Source organism: Elephantulus edwardii, unplaced genomic scaffold (assembly GCF_000299155.1).
Source record: "Elephantulus edwardii isolate Elephantulus edwardi_28Jun2011 unplaced genomic scaffold, EleEdw1.0 scaffold00039, whole genome shotgun sequence".
In the NCBI taxonomy this organism is placed as follows: Eukaryota; Metazoa; Chordata; class Mammalia; order Macroscelidea; family Macroscelididae; genus Elephantulus; species Elephantulus edwardii.
The window spans coordinates 14,832,223-14,853,605 of NW_006399789.1; positions in this window are offsets into that span (position 1 = coordinate 14,832,223).

The window sequence follows — 21,383 nt, forward strand, 5'->3', positions numbered from 1 at the left end:
TGTGTCCAGGAGAAAACGAATATACTTACCAGTAATGTTAATGCTCACCCACAGCTCTTCTGGGAGGATCTAAATTGTTGAAGCGTTCTCCTTTGTTTCCAGCTGGGCTCCATGCCTTTTCAATCCATATGCAGATCAAAGTATCTAGGAGTCTGGGGTCTATGAGGAGAAATGTGGCATCAGGATTGGAGGAAGACTCATCAACAATGGGTGTTATACAGCTGACACACCCTGCTTGCTGAAACTGAGGAGGACCTGACACACCTGCTGCCAAAGGTCAAAGACTGCAGCCTTCAATATGGATTGAAGCTCAACATCAAGAAAACAAAGATCCTCACCACAGGTCTGATTGGCAGCATCATGAAGAGATTGAGATTGTTAACAGCATTAGTGTGCTTGGCTCCGCAATCAGCACTCTTGGTACCAGCAAAAGATGTATTGCATTGGGGAAGTCTGCTGTCAGAGATTCTTCAAAGTACTAAAGAGCAATGATATCAGTCTGGCAACTAAGGTGCACCTGATCCAGGCCATAGTCTTTGCAATTACTTACTATGCATCAGAGAGCTGGACAATGACTAGGGATGATAGAAGGAGAATTAATGCCTTTGAGCTGTGGTGCTGGAGTAGAGTATTGAATATACCATGGACAGCTAGGAGAACAAACAAGTTTATCTTAGAGAGGGGGAGACCAGGCTGCTCCTTGGAGATAAGGATTCTGAAGCTTTGACTGACATACTCTGGACATATTGCAAGGAGGAACCAATTCTTGGAGAGGGACATTATGCTTGTGAGGGTGGAGGGACAGTGCAAGAAAGGAAGACGCTGGATGAGATGGATTGATTCAGTGACTTGGGTATTGGGGGTAGGTGTGTCAGAGAAAATATTTTAGCACAGGATAGAGCAGGGTTTAGGACTGTTGTACATAGGGTCACCATGAGTTGCAGATGACTTGATGGCATATAACAACAACATCTCTTCTATAAACAAAAGAAAACTCTATTCGCTTAACAATTCTTTTTAGGTAATTTATATAAATTCTGAGCACCTACCACCTGCCAGGAATTGTGCTAGGTACTAGAAATACAATGAAGAATTGAGCATTAACTATCCCTGTCCCCATGCACAATGGGATGTAATGCTGTCTGGTTCCACAACTCCCTGCGACTGATATGAGCCACAGGTTTCCCACTGGCTGATTTTCAGACATAAGTTGACTGGACTTTGTTTCTAGCTCATCTTGTTCTGGACGCTCAGTGGACACTTGTTCACAAATCTTCACTGCTATACCAAATATGAACGGAGATAGGAATAAAGGACATAAAGTACTCAGGCCAGAAATCAAGCTGAGGCTTCCAGCATGGAGGGTGAGAATTCTATCACTGAACTACCAATGCTTCATGAGTTCTCAGAATAGTGCCTTGTAGATAGAATATGCTCCATAAATAGTTTCTAAATAGGTGAATGAAAGTTTATAGGCAGTGAAAGTGGAAGATTTCAGCCCCTGAGTAAACCAACCCGGATTCAGGTAGCAGATCCATTTTTGTTGATCAGATTAGTTTGGGGAGTTACATACAACATGCTCTAAAGCTTCAGTTTCCTCAGCTGTAGAAATGCAGTCTTCTTGAATGCAATTAACAGACTCAGAAAGCCACTGAAGGGTCAGCTATTAGTCAGAACAGACTCCATGGCAACGAGATTACAAGGAAGGCACTGGAGGGTGGGATGGTTAGAAAGATGTTTACCATCTCTGAGTCAGGGACTCTTTCTGCATCATCTCATTTAATCCTCACACAGAGCTTTAAATAATGTGTGTGGATGCAGATGCGCACAGAGACGTAACAACCTACCCACAGTGTGCGTCAGGAGCTCTGAAAGACATGTCCATACAGCCGCTTTCGTCTTTCCAGGACTCTGAATTACTTGGTGCTCTCTTCTTTTTTAAAATTTTTTTTATTTATTTATCTAGTGCTCTCTTCTTAACGGATCCATTTTGTTCCCAAGACTCAAGGTCAGGCATCAGTGAAATTTCAGAAGAGAGAAAAAAGCAGAGATCTGCTTGAAGGTCAACGTTTCATTAAGATGCAGAGGTAGACAAACTACTTCTGGAGATCTCATGTGATTTTGTAATCAAGAAAGAATGGATTGAGTGCAGCCTAAAATGTCCCTTTTAGCAGCCCAGTCTCGGACCACATAATATTGGTTACACAGCACAAGACTCTGTGAAACATGTAAGAACAGTTTGTGGATTTTTTTAAATGGGGTGTTAGCACTTTAAATCTTTTGGTTCTTGTTGGACATGAGAACACGAAGTCAGCCTGGAGGGGAATGCCAGTTTAAGGACTGTTCCATCAACTTCTCTGAATTAGGCTTCTCTTTCTTTAAGAGTCATGCTTACCTTCCAATTAGTTTTTGTTTATTGAGGCCCTCCTTAACAGTCATATTCATGAAGAAAGAAACCCTTTCAGGGAGGCCTCCAAAAATATCTGAAAAGCTTCTTTGAAAGCTATCACATTGGAGACTGACTTGCAATGAACTGCTTCCAGCTGTGCCAATCAGTTGAAACAGATTCACTGATATTTCTTCATTTTTAGTATTTAATAGTTCGTTTTTTCCTACTCTTCTCAAATAAACAAAATATTCTAAGCTTTCTGATGTTTCCTCTGCAAGGAAACTGGCAGTGTAAAAAGGAACATTCTTTTGCCCTGGTTATGCTCTCAGCAAATTATGAATATATGTTGTTAAAGGAAACGATAGGCATGAATTCAAGAAATATTCAAGACAACGGACATGCAATACATCACCAACATTCTCTGAGGGTGTTCGTTTAAACTCTGAGGTCTGACATTTTTGACTAGGAAGTCAGAAATCAAAATTACTTAGAGAAATGCCCAAAATTAATATGACACTATATGTTTACTGTGAGTCAATATGATTAGAATAGGGCAGTCTTAGGAAGGTAATGAAGAATGGGCAGTGAAAGAGGGTGGGGGTTGGTGGTTGTGTTGTTTCTGTGTACCATTGAGTCAGAACCACCCCTCACTGACCCTCCAGCAGGTTTTCAGAGCAGCAATCTGCACTGGAGGTTTCCCACTCTTTCTCCACAGAAGAGTATGTAGTCATTTCTATGTTCATTTCATAAAAGTTAACACCGAAGCACAGGTAAAGTTACAGAACAGCCTCTAGTCAGTCCCTGGCTTCTCCATGCTGGCTGCACGCAGCTAATAAGAACCCTGTGCCCAAGGCAAAATGTCCTGCACTCCTAAACACCTAACCTAGCTATTGGTTTGAACTGAAAGGGACTTTATGAAGCAAGTAACCTCTTTAAGGTTCAAAAAAGAAGCTTAAAGGTGGATGGCTTGCATGGGTCGCCCCAATTCCGTGCACACAGACATTTTCCAGGGGAATCAAAATTATTTTGTCAAAAGACGTGACTTTTACTGAAGTAAACCTCCCCTATGTACACTGCTCGGCATCTTAATGGAGGGAATCACATTCCCGCAAATAGAAGATTTGGCTCATAGCTGACCTTCCAGGAAGTTTCAGAGCCTGTAAAACAGGTAAAGGGACAGTCCTGTGGAGCAGTCCTGCCAGATTCTAACCACTCACCTTGGGGTTGGCAGTGTAACTTCCTACCCACTAGGCCACCAGAGCTCCCTAAAATTCATTACCTGTGAGTTAGAACTGACTGATAACTGACCTTCTAGCAAGGTTTTCAGAGGTCATAAATGGCATGGTGGGTGTGTGCTCTCATGTGGGGCAGCTGGTGCATTTAAACTGTGTGCCTTTGGGTTCAGAGTGCAACTCCCTACCCACTAGGCAACTAGGTTGTTGTTGATATGTGCCATTGTGTCTACTCCAACTCATAGCGACCCTATCTATCTTGATCCAATTTCATTGTCTCTGACACAATAGCCCATAATTAGGTAGCTATTGTTTAATCCCTATTCAATACAGATGGAGACTATGGCTTAAAAAGCTTCTTGTTGTTGTTATGTGCTGTCAAGTCGCCAGTGACTCATACCAACCCTAAGTACTGGAGCTCTGAAGCCTGACCTGTCCTGAGCCTGTCTCACTGACTGTGATTCACTGATCCCCATTGCCCCAGTCACTGTATCAATTCACCTCATCTGGGGTCTTCTTCTCCTACACTGTCCCTCAACCCTTCTAAGCATGAAGTCCTTCTCCAAGGACTACTCCCTTCTGACCATGTGCTTAATATGTGAGACAGAGCTTCAAAATCCTAACCTTCAAGGAGAAACTTAGTTTTACCCTCTCCAAGAGAGGTGTGTTTGTTTTCTTGGTGATCCACGGTATGTTCAACTTTTCTCCAGCACCACAACGCAAAGGCATCGATTCTTCTGTCATCCTTAGTCATTGTCCAACTTTCTGATGCCTAGCAAGCTGCAAAGACCATGACGTGAGTCAGATACACCCTAGTCTATAGATTGATATAATTGTTCTTCAGTATTCTGGAGAGGTCTCTGACAGCAGATTTTCCTAATGTAATTTGTCTTTTGATTTCCTGACTTCTGGTGCCACGGGTGTTGATTGTAGAGCTGAACAAGCAGTAATTGTTACAACCTCAATCTCTTCTCCATATGTTCTGGTGCTACCAATTGGCCCAGTGGTGAGAATCTTTGTCTTCTTGATGTTGAGCTTCAATCCATATTGAAGACTACAGTCCTTGACCTCCTGCAACAAAAGCATCCGGTCCTCTTCAGTTTTGGCAAGCAAGGTTGTGTCATCTGCATAACATAGGTTGTTGATAAGTCTTCCTCCAATCCTGATGCCACATTCCGCCTCATAAAGCCCAGCCTCCTGAATGATCTGTTCTGCATATAAATTAAAAAGGTGTTCCAAAGAGATGGATTGACACAGTGACCGTAACAATGGGTCCGAGCATGAAGGGCATTGTAAGAATGGTGTAGGGATAGGCCAGGTTCCAATCTGTTGTTCACAGACTATGATGATGATTCATAATCAGTAAAATGGCACACAACAACAACAAAACCCACACAAACTTATAATGCCTCACAATTATGATTTGTGACATTGACTCTCATTGTCTAGCAATTTAAAGAAATTAATATTTATAATAAATGATGTTAGTATTCCCAGCTTGGATGAATCTCTATTACTCAACATTCCTCCAAAGTGTTGCTATATAATTTCAGATTTCTTATCTTCACATGGAATCTCTGTATACTGTGGATTTCTTTCAAGAATGTAAGTGTCAGTGCTACTGCTTCCCATCTGACCTCTAACAGTAAACACTCTTTTAAAATAACAGAATTTTGTATATTAAAGAAAATGATAAAGCAAAGTAACAACAGCAGCAATGGGTTGTAAACTGGACCTTAAAGTATAGGTGGATTTAACATTTCAAAAGACCAAAAGTAAAAGGAGAACTTCCCAGGTAAATCAACTGCCAAATCTAGGCTTCAACATGCTCTGATAAATGGATGGGTAATCCGTTTAAAATAAATTATACTAGTCTGATAGAAACTGGTAGAAATGCCAAGACAGTGGCCTGTAGACCCTCTTCAGAGCTTGAATGGAACTCGAGCCCAGATTAACTTTTACCCAAACAATGGGCAGATTTCTAAATGGAACCGAAATACCCATGAGGAACATACTCCTCTGAGCAGACATACCAGACATAAATGGTGACATTTGCCCAAAACCAAAGTTTGAAAGATGAGAAGAGGCAGAAAAGAGGGGCTTAATGGAAATGAGGAGCACAAGCAGGCAGTGGGAACAGTTTGTCACCCTAACAGGATTTCAACTAATATCAAGAAACAAATATGTATAAGTTATAGAATGGAATCCTAACCATTCTGTAAATTTCCATCCAAACCACAATATTGATGTTGTTATTATCTTCCATCAAGTCACTTACAACTCATAGTGACCCTACACACATTATTAGTTCTGAACCTTGTCCTTTCCTGAGCCAATCTCACTTCCTCCAATACACCTACCCGCATTACCCCAGTTGCTGTGTCAATCTATCTCATCCAGGATCTTCCTGTCTTGTACTGTCTCTCCACCCTAATAAGCATGATGTCCTTTTGAAGGACTGATCCCTCCTGGCAGCATTCCCAAAGCATGTGAGATGGAGCTTCAAATCCCTTGTCTACAGGGAGCAATTGAGTTTCACCCTCTCTGGGACAGACCTGTTCTCTTGGCAGTCTATGTTTCAGTACTCTTCTGCAGCACAACAATTCAAAGGTACTAATAAAATTTTCAAAAATAACAAAAAAAAAAATAACAATACATTCAAAATGTATAGAGACAGAATGCATTCCTGATGCACACCTTTCCTGATTTTGAGCCATTGCAGTGTTTCCTTGCTCTGTTCTGAGAACTGCTTCCTGGTTCAAGTGTAGGTTTCTCATAAGCACAATCAAGTGTTCTGGGGTTCCATTCTCCTGGAGGAGAATTTCACAACTTGTTGTGAAACTTGGGGAGAGAAAAAAAAAGTCTTTGAGTAATAACAAACTCCGAACCAGTCACTTCCTCACTTCCTTATTCACTCATTCCCTTTAAGTTAGAGCTGAACCTGCTCCTAGCTGGCCCTCCCGTTGGTGGATGTTAATTGGGAACCTTTGGGTTGGCAATTCAACTTTGTACTCATGAAAATGCCTTTCTAACTGTAAGTCTTTCAGCTTCAGCTTGATCAGTCAATCCTGAACTCAGCCAAAGGTATGCTAATGAAAACAGAAATCTCTAGTGGAGGAAAAATTAGGGAGCGCTAGGAGATCAGGTCACTGGAAAGAAGTGGAAACTCTGCTGGAAGTAATAGAGGGCCACGGCTGTGAGACTGGTTATTATGAGGGTTTCTCTCACCACAGTCAAAGCCAGGAAGAAGAACCCAAGGCTACACCGAAAAACACTGAAAGAAGAATCTAGTCTTTTTTCTGCTGTCCTTTTTTTCTGATTTCTGGCCTTGGGAATTCTGCCAGAAAAGTCTGCAAACAGCCTGAGGAGAGTTGTTGGCAGCACCCTTTGGAGTTGTTAGCCAAAACAATTTATCCTAATCATTGAGCTTTGTCTGTTGGGAGTAACTGAAGGATATTCTCTCAGCCAAGATAACAAGCTTAGCAAAAGAGAGCCATTATGCTTTAGTGAACTCACCATTGATTAGTAGGTCAAGATAAGGATGGTTCTCTCCTTTTTTCTCTCTTGAGACCTTAGATAGTAAAGGGCTTTTGACCTTGTACAATAGATACACTCCTTCCCATTGAGAAGAATGTGGGAGAAAGGGGGAGGAAAAGGAGTCATGAAGCAAAGGCTCATTGTGCCAATTTTCAGCACTTGTGTTTATGCCACTGGCCTTCACATAAGCCACAGGCATGTTCCCTTCCACCCGCAGAATCAGGAGGAAAAGGAAACGTTCCAAATTCAAGTGAAGGCCCTCTTGGAATAGATGGCACCTCCTCACATGTCTTGGAGAGGGTGCAGCTGGAGTGCTCTTTGGAGGCAAGAATGGTGAGGCTTCAACTCACATAATTTGGGGATGTTACTAGGAGGGGCTAGTCCTTGGAGAAGGACATGATGCTGGAGAAGGGTCGATGAAGAAGAGGAAGACCGTCAACCAGGTCGATTGATACATTGACTGCTGCAATGGATTCTGTGTGTTGGGAAGTATGAGGACGGCTCAGAATAGGAGAGGATTCAGATATTTTTTTCATAGGGTCGTGATGAGTCTTACTTGACATGATGGCACATAACACCCCCCCCCCCATAAATTGATAACAAAATTTAGCCAAACTGATGAAGTTTCTTTCAAAAAGATTTCTTCTCATTTTCCCCCTTATGCATGTTCACAGAAGAAAACTGTAAAAAGGAAAATGAAAGTCACTGGAAATGCTACCACCCAGAAACAGTTGTTGTATGTCTCCAAGTCAAGGTGTGGCAACTGTAAATGACAAAGTAGACCCACCCCAGGGATTCCCTAAGCTGTGATCCGATTTTGTCATACTGAATTGACTTGCTTATTACGCTATACTACAAGCTGTCACTGGTCAGCCATCACTGATATTTGAAATTCTGGTGTGATCACTCTTACTGGACAGATTCTAGCAGAACTTCCAGGCTAAGATAGACTAGAGAGAAAGTTCTTGTGATGTTCTGCTGAAAATCAGTCATGAAAACCTTATAGATATCAACAGAACATTGTCTGAGATACATAACAAATATTTTTATTAATCTACTTATTATTTACTTCTATAGGCAGGTCTGGTGGCCGAGTGACAAGAAGTTGTGCTGCAATCCTGAACGCATGTGGTTTGAGGCTACCAGCTGCTCCATGGGAGAAGGATGGGCAATCTCCTCCTGTATGATTAACTACATCTGAAAACCTGTCAGAGGGTTAGCTATGGGCCAATTCCAGTAACTACAACAACATTACTTATATGTAGGGAGCTCTGCTGGCCTAGTGGTTAAGGAGAGTCAGTCGCACTGTCTACCTAAAGGCAGCTGGTTTTGAATTCACCAGTTGTTCCATGGGAGAAAGATGGGCAGTGTTTTCCCATGTGATTTACAGCCTCTGAACACCTGCGAGAGCATCAGCTAGGAATCTATTCTGACTCAATGGCAATGAGTTTTTGTGTATAACATTATTTTGTGCCAACCATCCTCTAATTACTGTAATTACTTATGTCTGACAACAGCCCTATAATGTTGTTGTTAGGTAACATTGAGTTGACGATGACTCACAGTGGCTCAATGAACAACAGATTGGAACCTTGCCCTCCCCTGCACTATCCTCACAGTCTCCACCAAGTTCAAGCTCACTGTTGCAGCCCCTGTTGTCAATCCATCTCATTGAATGCCATCTTCTCTTTCACTGACCCTCTCCATTGCTTCCCAAAAGACGTTTGAAAGGATATGAGATGACGTTTCACTAGGAGCACCTTGGTTGCTCTTCCTCCAGATTTGTTTGTTCTTTTGGAAGTCCATAAGATATTCAGTAATTTTTTTAAACCCTAATATTTACACTAAAAGTATATCTAAACACAAAAGGAACTCTGGTAGCCTAGTGGCAAGAAGCTGTGCTACAATCCCAAAGGTATATGGTTCAAGGCCACCAGCTGCTCTCGGGGAGAAGGATGCACAATCTCCTCCTGTGCCATTAACTGCCTCTGAAAACCTGCTGGAGGGTTAGCTGTAAGTCAGTTCCGACTCTACGGTACACAACAACAACAACAACAACAACAACGAGCATAAAAGAATGCTGCTTATCACTGATCATATGTGAGTCAAGTAAAAGCATCCTCAATTTCTCTAACTACAGAGTGCCGTAAACAATTCATTTCCAAGCAAGCAGAAAGTACCACTTACCTAGTATCCGTACTTAAAATGTACAGCATAATTTTAGAAAACATGTAGCCTATGCCTGATTTAGCTGTAATGTTTTATTTGCCATTTAAATGTAATTATTTTTTCTTGCTGGGAAGATTCATATTTTCTCCAATAAACTGTAATTGGCTTAATTAAAGCCTTATAATTTCCAAAGTCCTTCAGCATATTTTATCTCACTTAATGTCAGCAACAATTAGTTTGAAAGGTACTGAGGTTTCAAAAGGCTAAATGATTTCTTTGTGACATTATAATTATTTAAATAACAGATCCAGGACTCCAGCTCATGTCTTCTAATCATCCCTGTTTTCACTGTATCTACATGCTTTTCAGGCAGCACAGTGAAAGTATGCTTCTAGGTAGCTCTGATGGCCTGGTGATAAGAAGCTGCATGGCAATCCACCAGCTAGTTCAAATACACAAACTTTTCCACAGGAGAACCCTGGGAAATCTCCTCCTGAGTGATTTACTACCCACTGAAAGGTCACCTACGGGTCAGTTCTGAGTTGGTAGCACAAAACAACAACAGCAACTATATGCTTTCAAAATTTTACAGTAGACACCGTTGTTAAACAATTTTACCAGCTCCTGGACAGGCTTTTTACATAGGGTTTTCAGAGGCCAGCTATTTCAGAAGTGGATGGCCAATCCTTCTTTCTAGTCTGTCTTAATCTGACAGACCAGCGTTTTATAGAAAGTAAAAGATATATCTCTTATTGTGCAGTTAACCGTTCATATCAGTGTTGTCCCTGCCCTTGGCACACGTGTCTTGACCCACTTATTTCCCTGCTCCACCATCTGCCAGGGTAACCATCCACTTCTACCCACTCCCTTCAACATCCATCTCCCATTGTCCCGCCCTTGATCTGATAGCTTCTATCTGAAGCTTCCTTGGCTTCTGTGATTCCAAATACGTCAGCTTCTGACAGTTTTTAAATTGCGTCTTAATTAAAAGACATATTGTCATGGGAAAGTCTGCTGTTAGGGACCTCTCCAAAGTACTGAAGAGCAATGGTGTCTCTCTGGAGACTAAGGTGTGTCTGATACAGGCTGTGGTCTTTGCTATCACTTATGCATCAGAGAGTTAGACAATGGCTAAGGAGGATAGAAGGAGAATTGATGCCTTTGAGCTGTGGTGCTGGAGAAGAGTATTGAGGGTACCATGGACTGCTAGGAAAACAAACAGATTCGTCCTGGAAAGGGTCAAACCAGGCTGCTCCTTGGAGACAAGGATTCTGAGGCTTTGTCTAACACACTTTGGACATGTTGTAAGGAGGGACTGGTCCTTGGAGAGGGACATCACGCTTGGGAGGGTGGAGGGACAGCGCTGGAGGGTAAGGTCCTCTATGAGGTGGATTGATTCAGCGAATGGGGTAATCGGAATGGGTGTATTGGAGACAGTGTGATTGGCACAGGACAGAGTGGCGTTTAGGGCTGTTGTACATAGGGTCGCTATGAGTCGCAAGCGACTCGATGGCACATAACAACAACAAAAACCTGGACAGGCAGCCTTAACGGGGCACCAAATGGACCATCTAAAACAAACAAACAAAAACAGACAAACAGCAAAACAAGACATTTTACTGAAATATTATCAAAACAATTCAAAAGTTAAGTGAATACAAGATAACTCTGTGATCATAACAAGATCCTGAATAGAGTGGAGAAACTGTGGAATAAATTTCACTGGTAGAAAGGTTAAAACTATGACTTGACACCCGGAAATAAACCACCCACCCCTGAAGGTCATATTTCAATAAAACGATGGAGAGGAGCTCCAGTGGTGTAGTGTTTGATGTGTTAGGATGTAAAACAAGAACCCATCAGCTCCAATCCACCATGTGTTCCACAGGAGAAAGACAGGCACTCTCTTCCCATAGAGATTTGCAGCCTTGGAAACCTAAAGAGAGTCACAACAAGTCAGACTGGCCTTGACTTCAGTTTGCTATGAAACTAACAAAAACTTTCATGAGGAACATATTCCTCAGGACAATTAACCAACGAGACCGAGAGTACTACATTTTTCCCAAACCAAAGTCTAGAAAGCAGGAAGGAGTAGGAAGAGGGTGGGACATTGAGGGAATTGCAACACATGTCATAAAACAAAGATGTTTACATTGTTGAATGGGAACCTAATTTGCTCTGTAAACTTTTGTCCAAGCCACATTTTTAAAAAGTAGTTATGATGAATTATTGCTTTCATTCTCTTATAATCTCAGCAATTGAAAATGTTGTATTGCAGAAATAGACCTTATTGACATGATTTAATTTTAGCAGATACAAAAAGAAGGAAAACATTTTCAACAAATGGTCAAATTTCCCAGAGTTTCTGAAGATGTAATTGCATATACAATTATAAGAATCTTATTGTTTTGAAAATAGAGAACATGGAATGGAGACAATCAATGCAGATTAAATGGATATTGGCTGAAAGTAGAATGATTGTTAATCTGTGCTTTATTAACCACCAGAAGCATTTGACTAATTGGACAGCAACAAATTTATGAAAAACATTGCAAAAATAGGAGTTCTAAAACACTTCTTTGTGTTCATGTAGACCAATACATGTACAAAGACGCAATTGTTTCAACAGAGAAAAGGGACGCTGTTTAGTTTTAAAATTTGGGAAAGTGTTTATCAGAGTTGCATCCTTTCATCATATTTATGCGAACTACATGTTGTTGTTATTATGTGCCATCAAGTTGTCTGTGACTCATAGCTACTCTATGTATAACAGCTCTGAAACCTGCCCTTTCCTGAGCCAGTCTCACTGACTCCAACATAACTACCCCCATTGTCACAGTTACTGAGTCAATCCATCTCATCTGAGGTCTTCCTCTCCTGCACTGTCCTTCTACCCTTCCAAGCATGATCTTCTTCTCCAAGGTCTGTTCTCTCCTGGCCACAGTCCAAAGTATATGAAACTGTGTCATTTCTCCATTTGATAGGTTTTATTTCCTTGTTGAGTATCAGTTGACCATAGATCGATGGGTCTATTTCTGAGTTCTCAGTTCTGTTCTATCATTTGATGTGCCTGCCATTGTACCAGTACCATGCTATTTTGGTAACTACTGTTGTCTAGTAGGTTTTGAGGTCAGGGAGTGCTGTCTTCTACTATATTTTTGTTTTTCAGAAGTACCTGACTTACATGGGGTCTCCTTCCTTTTCAAATAAACTCAACAATTTCCCTTTTGATCACCTTGAAAAATGAATTTGGAATCTGTATTGGGATTGTGCTGAACATGCAGATTGCTTTTGGTAGTATTGTAATTTTCACAATATTAAGTTTTCTATTCATGAACAGGGAATGTTTTTCTTGTCTTTAAGCCTTTTATTATGTCCCACAAAAATGTTCTGTAGTTTCCTTTGTATAGGTCTTTTGTGTCTCTAGTTGGGTTCAAGGACTGCAGGCTTCAATACGATTTGAAGCTCAAGAAAATTGAGCTGATTGGTAGCGTTATGATAGATGGTGAAGAGATTGAGATTAACAGCTTTAGTTTTCTTGGTTCCACAATCAATACTCTTGGTACCTGTCCAGGAATTGTTGTCAGAGAGTTCTCTAAAGTTTTGAAGAGAAATGACATCAGTCTGGAGACTAAGGTGCACCTGATCCAGGCCATAGTCTTCACAATTGCTTGCTATGCATCAGAGAGCTGGACAATGAACACATAAAAACAACACCAGTTAGATTCACTCCCAAGTATCTCAATTTGTGGCTGGCTATTGTAAATGGTATTGCTTTCTTGACTTCCTTCTCTGAGTTCTCTTTATTAAAGTAGAGGAATCTCACTAATTTTTGGATATTGATCTTATATCTTGCCACTCTAATAAATTTTTCTACTAGCTCTATAAGTTTTGGGGATTTTTTTTAGTCCTTAGGGTTTTCTGTGTACACTATCATCTCAGCTACATAAAGTGACAGCTTAACAATCTCTTTGCTGATCCAGATGCCTTTATTTCTTCTCTTGTTGTATTGCCCTAGCAAATATTTCCAATACGATATTGAATAGAAGTAGTGACAGTGGGCATCTTGTCTGGTCCATGTTTGCAAGGAAAATGCTTTTAGTCTTTCTCCATTGAGAATGATATTGGCTCTTGGTTTTGCATATATACAATGGTGCTAGGAAAACTGGACTGCTAACTGCAGAAAGCTGAAACAGGGACTGCATCTCACACCATAAACAAAAAAATTAACTCGAGGTGGATCAGACACCTGTGAGTAAAGCCCCAAACCATAAAGTTCGTAAGAGACAAAATGGGATCAAGCTTAGAAGGCCTAGTCTATCATATAAAGAGACTGCCAAATACAGACAGAGTTGCACAATCTGGAGAGAATCAAATTGATGAATGGGATCTTCTAAAGATTAAATCTCTGTGCTGATCAAAAACTTTTCCCAAGAGGATGAAAAGAAAACCTACTGACTGGGAACAAATATTGGCAATACCATCTCAGACTAGGGTATCATAACAAAAGTTTACTGAATACTCCTGGGGCTCTAGACAAAAAAGGCTAATAACCCAATTACTAAATGGGCAAAAAACATGGAGAGACTTCACAAAGGAAGATATTCACATGACCAGCAGACATATGAAGAAATGCTCAAAATCACTAGCAATAAGAGAGATGCAAATCAAAACCGTAATGAGATACCATGTCACTTCAGTAGTGTGGCAAAGATTGACAGGAAAGTAAGTAATAAATATTGGAGAGGATGTGGTGAGATAGGAACAGTTATACATTGTTGGTACACTCTGGAAGGCAGTTTGGCACTTTCTCAAAAAGCTGAGCATAAAATTTCCATATGACCCAGCTATTTCACTGCTTAGAATATACCCTGAGAAAATGAGAACTGAGGCACAAATGGAGACTGGTACACCAATGTCCAAAGCAGCATTATTACCCTTAAAAGAACATGGAAACAGCTCAAATGTCCAATTACAATGGAATGGATTGAGAAATTATGGTACATTCACACAATGGAATACTATGCAGCATGCAGGAAACAATGATTTTGTAAATTACTACCTAATTTCGGAGGGAATGGAGAGCACTATGCTGCGTGAACTAACTCAGTCTCACAAGGACAAATACTGTATAAGACCATTATTATAGAACGAGTATGAGGATCCAAAGCAAAGAAGAGAAGGGCAGAGGCGTGAGGATGGGCGGGGGTTGGGAGGTAGGGTTGGGCTTAATCATTGGGTCACACATTGATGGGTAAAGGGAGGGGTGGGTAAAGGAAAGGGGGCAAAGCAATGTATATGAAATTTGTAAGTAAACCAGTATAAAATAAAAACTTCATAAAAATAAAATAAAAACACACCAAAAAAGAAAAGTATGTGAGATGGAGTTTCAAAATCCTTGCTTCTAAGGAGAAACTTGGTTTCACTCTCTCCAGTATAGATTTGTTTATTCTCCTAGTGGTCCATGGTATGTTTGATACTCTTCTCTACCTCCACAACTCAAAGGCATCAATTCTACTGTCATCCTTAGGCATTCTCCATCCCTCTGATGTATAGCAAGTAATTGCAAAGACTACGGCCTGGATCAGATGCATCAGCCCTGGGACTGACATCATTACTGTTTTAGCAGTTTGGAGGGATCTGTGACAGCAGACTTCCCCAGTGCAATTCATCTTTTTATTTTCCTCACTGCTGGTGCCAAGAGAGTTTGTTGATTGTGGAGCAGAGAAAGCTGAAATTGTTAACAAACTCAATTTCTTTTCCATTTATCAAGCTACTGTCCATTGGCCCACTGATAAGAATCTTCATCTTCTTGATCTTGAATCTAGCAAATAACCTGAGAAGATGGACTATAGGAAGAAGAAAGTGATACCTGGCCTGGAGGACACATTAACTGGCTACAACATGCAAATGATACAACCCTACTTACTAAAATCACAAATGACTTCATTGTAGTTGTTATGTGCCATTGAGTTACTTGCAACCCATAGTGACCCTATGGACACCAGCTCTGAACCCTGTCCTGTCCTGAGCCAGGCTAACTCTGACACACAAACTTCCATTGCCCTAATTACTGTTTCAAGCCATCTCATCTGGGGTCATCCTCTCCTACACTGTTTCTCCACCCTTTGAAACATGATGTCCTTCTCCAAGGACTGGTCTTTCCTGGCCATGTGCCCAGAGTTTGTGAGATGGAGCTTCAAAATGCTAGCCTCCAAGGAGAAACTTGGTTTTAACTTCTCCAAGACAGACCTATTTGTTTTCTTGGTAGTCCAGGGTATGGTCAAGACTCTTCTCCAGCACCACAACTCAAAGGCATCAATTCTTCTGTCATCCTTCCTCCAGCTCTCCGATGCAAAGCAAGTAATTGCAAAGACCATAGCCTGTATCCAGGTATCCAGCACACCTTAGTCTCTAGACTGACATCTTTACTTTTCAGTACTCTGGCGAGGTCCCTGACAATAGACTTTCCCAATACAATTCAGTTTGGTTTTTTTTTTGTTTTTGTTTGTTTGGTTTTGTTGTTTTTTTAAAAAAATTATTTCCTGACTGCTAGTGCTAAGAGTATTGATTGTGGAGCTGAACATGATGTAATTGTTAATAACCTCCATCTCTTCTCCATCTAACATGGTGCTGCCAATTGGCCCAGTGATGAGAGTCTCTGTCTTCTTGATGTTGAGCTTCAGTCCTTGACCTTCTGCAACAAGCGCTTCAAGTCCTCTTCAGTTTCAGCAAGCAGGGTTGTGTCATCTGCATAATGTAAGTTGTTGATGAATCTTTCTCCTATCCTGATGCCATATTCCTTATCATAAAGCCTTGCTTCCCAAAAGATTTGTTCTTCATGTTGTTGTTGTTGTTGCTATATGCCATTGAATCACCTGCTACTCATAGCGACCCTATGTACAACAGTTTTAAACCCTGCCCTGTCTTGTGCCAATCTCACTGCCTCCAACACACCTACCCCCATTATCCCAGTCACTGAGTCATTTCATCTCATCAAGGGTCTTCCTCTCCTGTGCTGTCACTCCACCCTCCCAAGCATGATGTCCTTCTCCAATGACTGTTCCCTCCTGGCAACATGTCCAAAGTATATCAGATGAAGCTTCAGAATCCTTGCCTCCAAGGAGCAGCCTGGCTTCACCCTTTATATTTTACAATTTTATTTCTATTTTGCAATGACAACAAGAAGATAGCTCTGTCAGCCTAGTGGATAGAAAGTTATGCTACCAAGCCAAAGGTGAGTATTTTTAATCTGTGGGCCTCAGGCCTGGTTTTAATTGTTTTGGTCAAACATTCTTCGAAGTGGGATAGCACTGGTCTGTCCATATGCTGTACAGAAGTAATCTCATGGTTGCTGTGATGTCAAACACTGACTGTGACACTGATGTGTCAAATGTGATAATGGTTACCCATGGTGGAGCTCCCTGATTAAAACAATCTTGGAAGCAGGAGTGGCATCCACTTCTGAAATAACGTGCCTCCAGAAATTCTCTGAACTTGGAGAAATGATGAAAGTTATACAAGTGTTTCATTTATAGGATTGCTGTGAGTCATCTACGACTCGACTGCACTTAATAGCAACAACAATTTTTGTTTTACTGTTACTGAAGGGCAATGATGTCAGTCTGCAGACTAAAATGCACCTGATCCAGGCTATGATCTTTGCAATCACTTGCTAAGCATCAGAGAGCTGGACAGTGACTAGGGATGATAGAAGAATCGATGTCTTTGAGTTGTCTTGTTGGAGAAGAGTATTGAATACACCATAGATAGGTAGAAAAACAAACAGGTTCATCCTAGAGAGGGTGAAACCAGGTTGTTCCTTGGAGGCAAGGACTCCGAAACTTTGTTTGACATACTTTGGACCTGTTGTAAGGAGGGACCGGTTCTTGGAGAGGTACATCATGTTTGGGAGGGTGGAGGGACAGCACAAGAAAGGAAGACCCTCAATGAGATGGATTGATTCAATGACTGGGGTAATTGGGGTAAGTGTGTCAGAGACAGTGAGGTTGGCACAGCACAGGGCAGGGTTTAGGGCTGTTGTACATAGGGTCACTATAAGTCATAGGTGACTTGACAGCACATAACAATAATAACAAACAATAACTATTACTAAATATATTTGCATTATGTTATTTTCTTCAATTTGTTCTTTAAAATACGTAAATTAATACACCAACTTTTCCGGAGCTGCAGTGTTCTGCCTGAGAAGCAGAATGCTATCTTCTCCTCTTCTCACTTACCTCTCAGGTATTGTGTTCTCCCCTTCTCTTTGGTCCCTGGCTAATATCCTTTATTTTTTTGCAATTTAAGCTATATATTTAAAGCATATTTGTCATATTTTCAATATATGTAGGTTTTATTGTTTTCTTCTTGTCCTTACCAAAGGTAATGACTAACAAGACTAGATCACATAGGGTTTCTATCTTTTATTACAATTACGTGTGTTATTGTTTTTAGGCACCATGGATCAACTGTGACCCATAAAAATCCCATGTGGCAGAGTGGAACTTCTGCATGGTGTTTCTTAGATTGTAGTCTTCATGGGAGCCAATTACCAGATCAAATTGCCAAACTTCCAGGGACAACTTAACTGTTGTACCACAGAGATCTTTCATATGTATGTGAAATGACACTAGATTTTGTTCTCTTAATGTTTTCTTTATTGAGCAAAGGTGTTTTCTGGTTGTCTAAGGTTTGGTTTGGGGTGATTTAATTAAAAAAAATTATGATTTGAGTGAAAACTTAAAAATAATACTTGTTTTTCTTCAATAATTTGTATACTTTTATAATATTCATTATAAAGGTACTCAGGAGCAACAGTGTCTCTCTGGAGACTAAGGTGAACCTGATACAGGCCATGGTCTTTGCAATCGCTTGTTATGCATCAGAGAGTTGGACAATGACTAGGGAGGACAGAAGGAGAGTGGATGCTTTTGAGCTGTGGTGCTGGAGAAGAGTACTGAATGTACCATGGAATGCTAGGAAAACAAACAGATTCATCTAGGAGAGGATTAAACCAAGCTACTCCTTGGAGGCAAAGATTCTGGGGCTTCATCTGACATACTTTGGACATGTTGCCAGGAGGGATGGGTCCTTGGAGAGGGACATCATGCTTGGGAGGGTGGAGGGACAACGCAGAGGGGGAAGACCCTCTATGAGATGGATTGATTCGGTGACTGGGGTAATAGGGATGGGTGTGTCAGAGGCGGTGCGGTTGGCGCAGGATAGAGCAGGGTTTAGGGCTGTTGTGCATAGGGTGGCTATGAGTCGGAAACGACTCGACGGCACATAACAAGAACTAATTACAAAGTATAATCAAACTTTAACTGTATATTGCCTTTCCCATCACCCAAATAATGATACTTTTTATTTATATTTTAAGTATTTTCCCATTTTATTAAAATTACTTTATTTCTTTTTAAATGTTCTATTATTTTTAAATTCTTCTTTTTAAATTTTGTTTTGTTGTTGTTGTGTGCCATTGAGTTGCCTGCAACTCATAGCAACCTTATGTACAACAGCCCTAAACCCTGTTCTATATCATGCCAACTTTACTGTCTCTGACACACATACCTTCATTACCCTACTCACTGAATCAATCCAACTCATTAAAGGTCTTCCTCTCTTGTGCTGTCCCTCCACCCTCACAAGGATGCCGTCCCTCTCCAAGGACAGATCCTGCCTTGCAGCATGTCCAAAGTATGTCAGACAAAGCTTCAGAATCCCTGTCTCCAAGGAGTAGCCTGTTTCACCCTCTTTAGGATGAACGTGTTTGTTCTCCTAGCAAGTCTTTGATAAATTCAATGCTCTTCTCCAGCACCACAGCTCAAAAGCATAGATTCTTCATCGATCATCCGTAGTCATTGTCCAGCTCTCTGATGCAAAACAAGTAATTGCAAAGACTATGGCATGTATGAGGGACACTTTAGTCTTCAAGCTGACATCGTTGCTCTTCAGTACTTAGGAGAGGTCTCTGACAGCAGACTTTCCCAATGCAATTCATCATCTAATTTCTTGTCTGCTGGTACCAAAAGTGTTGATTGTAGAGCCAAGCAAACTAAAGCTGTCAACAATATAAATCTCTTCACTATCCATCAGGATGTTGTCAGTAGGCCCAATGTTGAGAAATTTTATTTTTTTCAATGTTGAACTTCAATCTATGTTGAAGACTGCAGTCCTTGACCTTCTGCAGCAAGTGCGTCAGATCCTCCTTAGTTTCAGCTTATTTGCAAAGTTCATATACATTGTCACGCTGGATCTGTCCCATTTCCTTTATCACCCCCACCACCCCATCAAACTGTGTGACCCTATGATTAACCCTTCCCCCGCCCCACTTATCCTCAAGCCTCTGCTCCTCTCCTCTCTTTGGATCCTCATACTCATTCTATAATAATGGTCTTATACATTATTTGCCCTTATGGAACTGAGTTAGTTCACTGAACAAAATGCTCTTTATTCCCTCCCAAGTTAGGTAGTAATTTATAAAATCAATGTTTTCTGCATGCTGCATAGTATTCTATTGTGAGGATGTATCATAATTTCTCAATCCATTTTATTATAGTTGGGCATTTGGGCTGTTTCTACGTTCTCATGATGATGAATAATGCTGCTATGAACATTGGTGTACAAGTCTCCATTTGTGCCTCAGTTTTCATTCTCTTGGGGTATATTCCAAGCACTGGAATAGCTGGGTCATATGGAATTTTTATAGTCAGCTGTTTGAGAAAGCACTAAACTGTACTCCAGAGTGCTTGTCCCATTGTACAATTCCAACAACAACATATAAGAGTTCCTATCTGACTCACCACATCCTCTCCAACATTTATTACTTGTTGTCCTGTTAAACTTTGCCACTGCTACTGAAGTGACATGGTATCTCATTATGATTTTGATTTGCTTCTCTCTTACTGCCAGTGATTTGGAGCATTTCTTCATGTACCTTTTGGTTATGTGAATATCTTCCTCTGTGAAAATTCCTTCCATGTCTTTCGCCCATTTTGTAATTCTGTTATCAGTCCTTTTCTTGTGAAGGCCCTGTAGGATTCTGTAAACTTTTGATATGAGACCCTTGTCTGAAATGGTATTGACAAATGTTTTGGTTTGTTTTTTTTTTCCCTAGTCAATAGGTTTTCTTTTCACTCTACAGGAAAATGTTTTTGATGGTAACAGGGACTTAATTTTTAGAAAGTCCCATTCATCAGCTTTATCCTGTTTAGGTGTTACATTTCTGGCTGTATTTGGCAGTCTCTTTATACCATAAACTAGGCTATCTAAGCTTGATCCCAGTATGTCTCTGATGAACTTTTTTATTTTGGGCTTTATTTCCTGGTCTCTGATCCACCTTACGTTGATTTTTGTGTATGGTGTGAGATGTGGATCCTGTTTCAGCTTTCTGCAGGTAGCAGTCCAGTTTTGCCGGCATCATTTGTTGAAGAGATTGTCATTGGCCCATTTGGTAAGTTTTATTTCCTTGTTGAATATCAGTTGATCATAGATAGCTGGGTCTATTTCTGGGTTCTCAATTTTGTCTCATTGGTCTATGTGCCTGTCATTGCATCATACCACTACCATGATGTTTTAGTTACTACTGCTGTATAGTAGGTTTTGAGGTTGAGTGTTATGCTTCCCACTTCATTTTTGTTTTTCAGAAGTGCTTCTTTTGGGTCTCTTTCCTCTCCAAATAAACTTGACAATTTGCATTTCAACCTCCTTGAAAAATGAATTTTGCATCTGTATTGGGAATGTGTTGAACATGTTTTTGCTAGGATTGTTATTTTCACAATATTGAGTCTTTCTATCCATGAACAGAGAACATCTTTCCATATCTTTAGATATTTTATTGTGTCTTGCAGAAATGTTCTGTAGTTTTCTTTGTATAGGTCTTTTGTATCTCTAGTTTGGTTCACTCCCAAGTATCTTAATTTGTGGGTGGCTATTATAAATGGTTGTGTTGTACATAGAGTTTTCAGAGGCCTGCCATTTCAGAAGTGGATGGCCAATCCTTCTTCCTAGTCTGTCTTAATCTGAATGTTTAGATTTAGAGGAGTATCTGA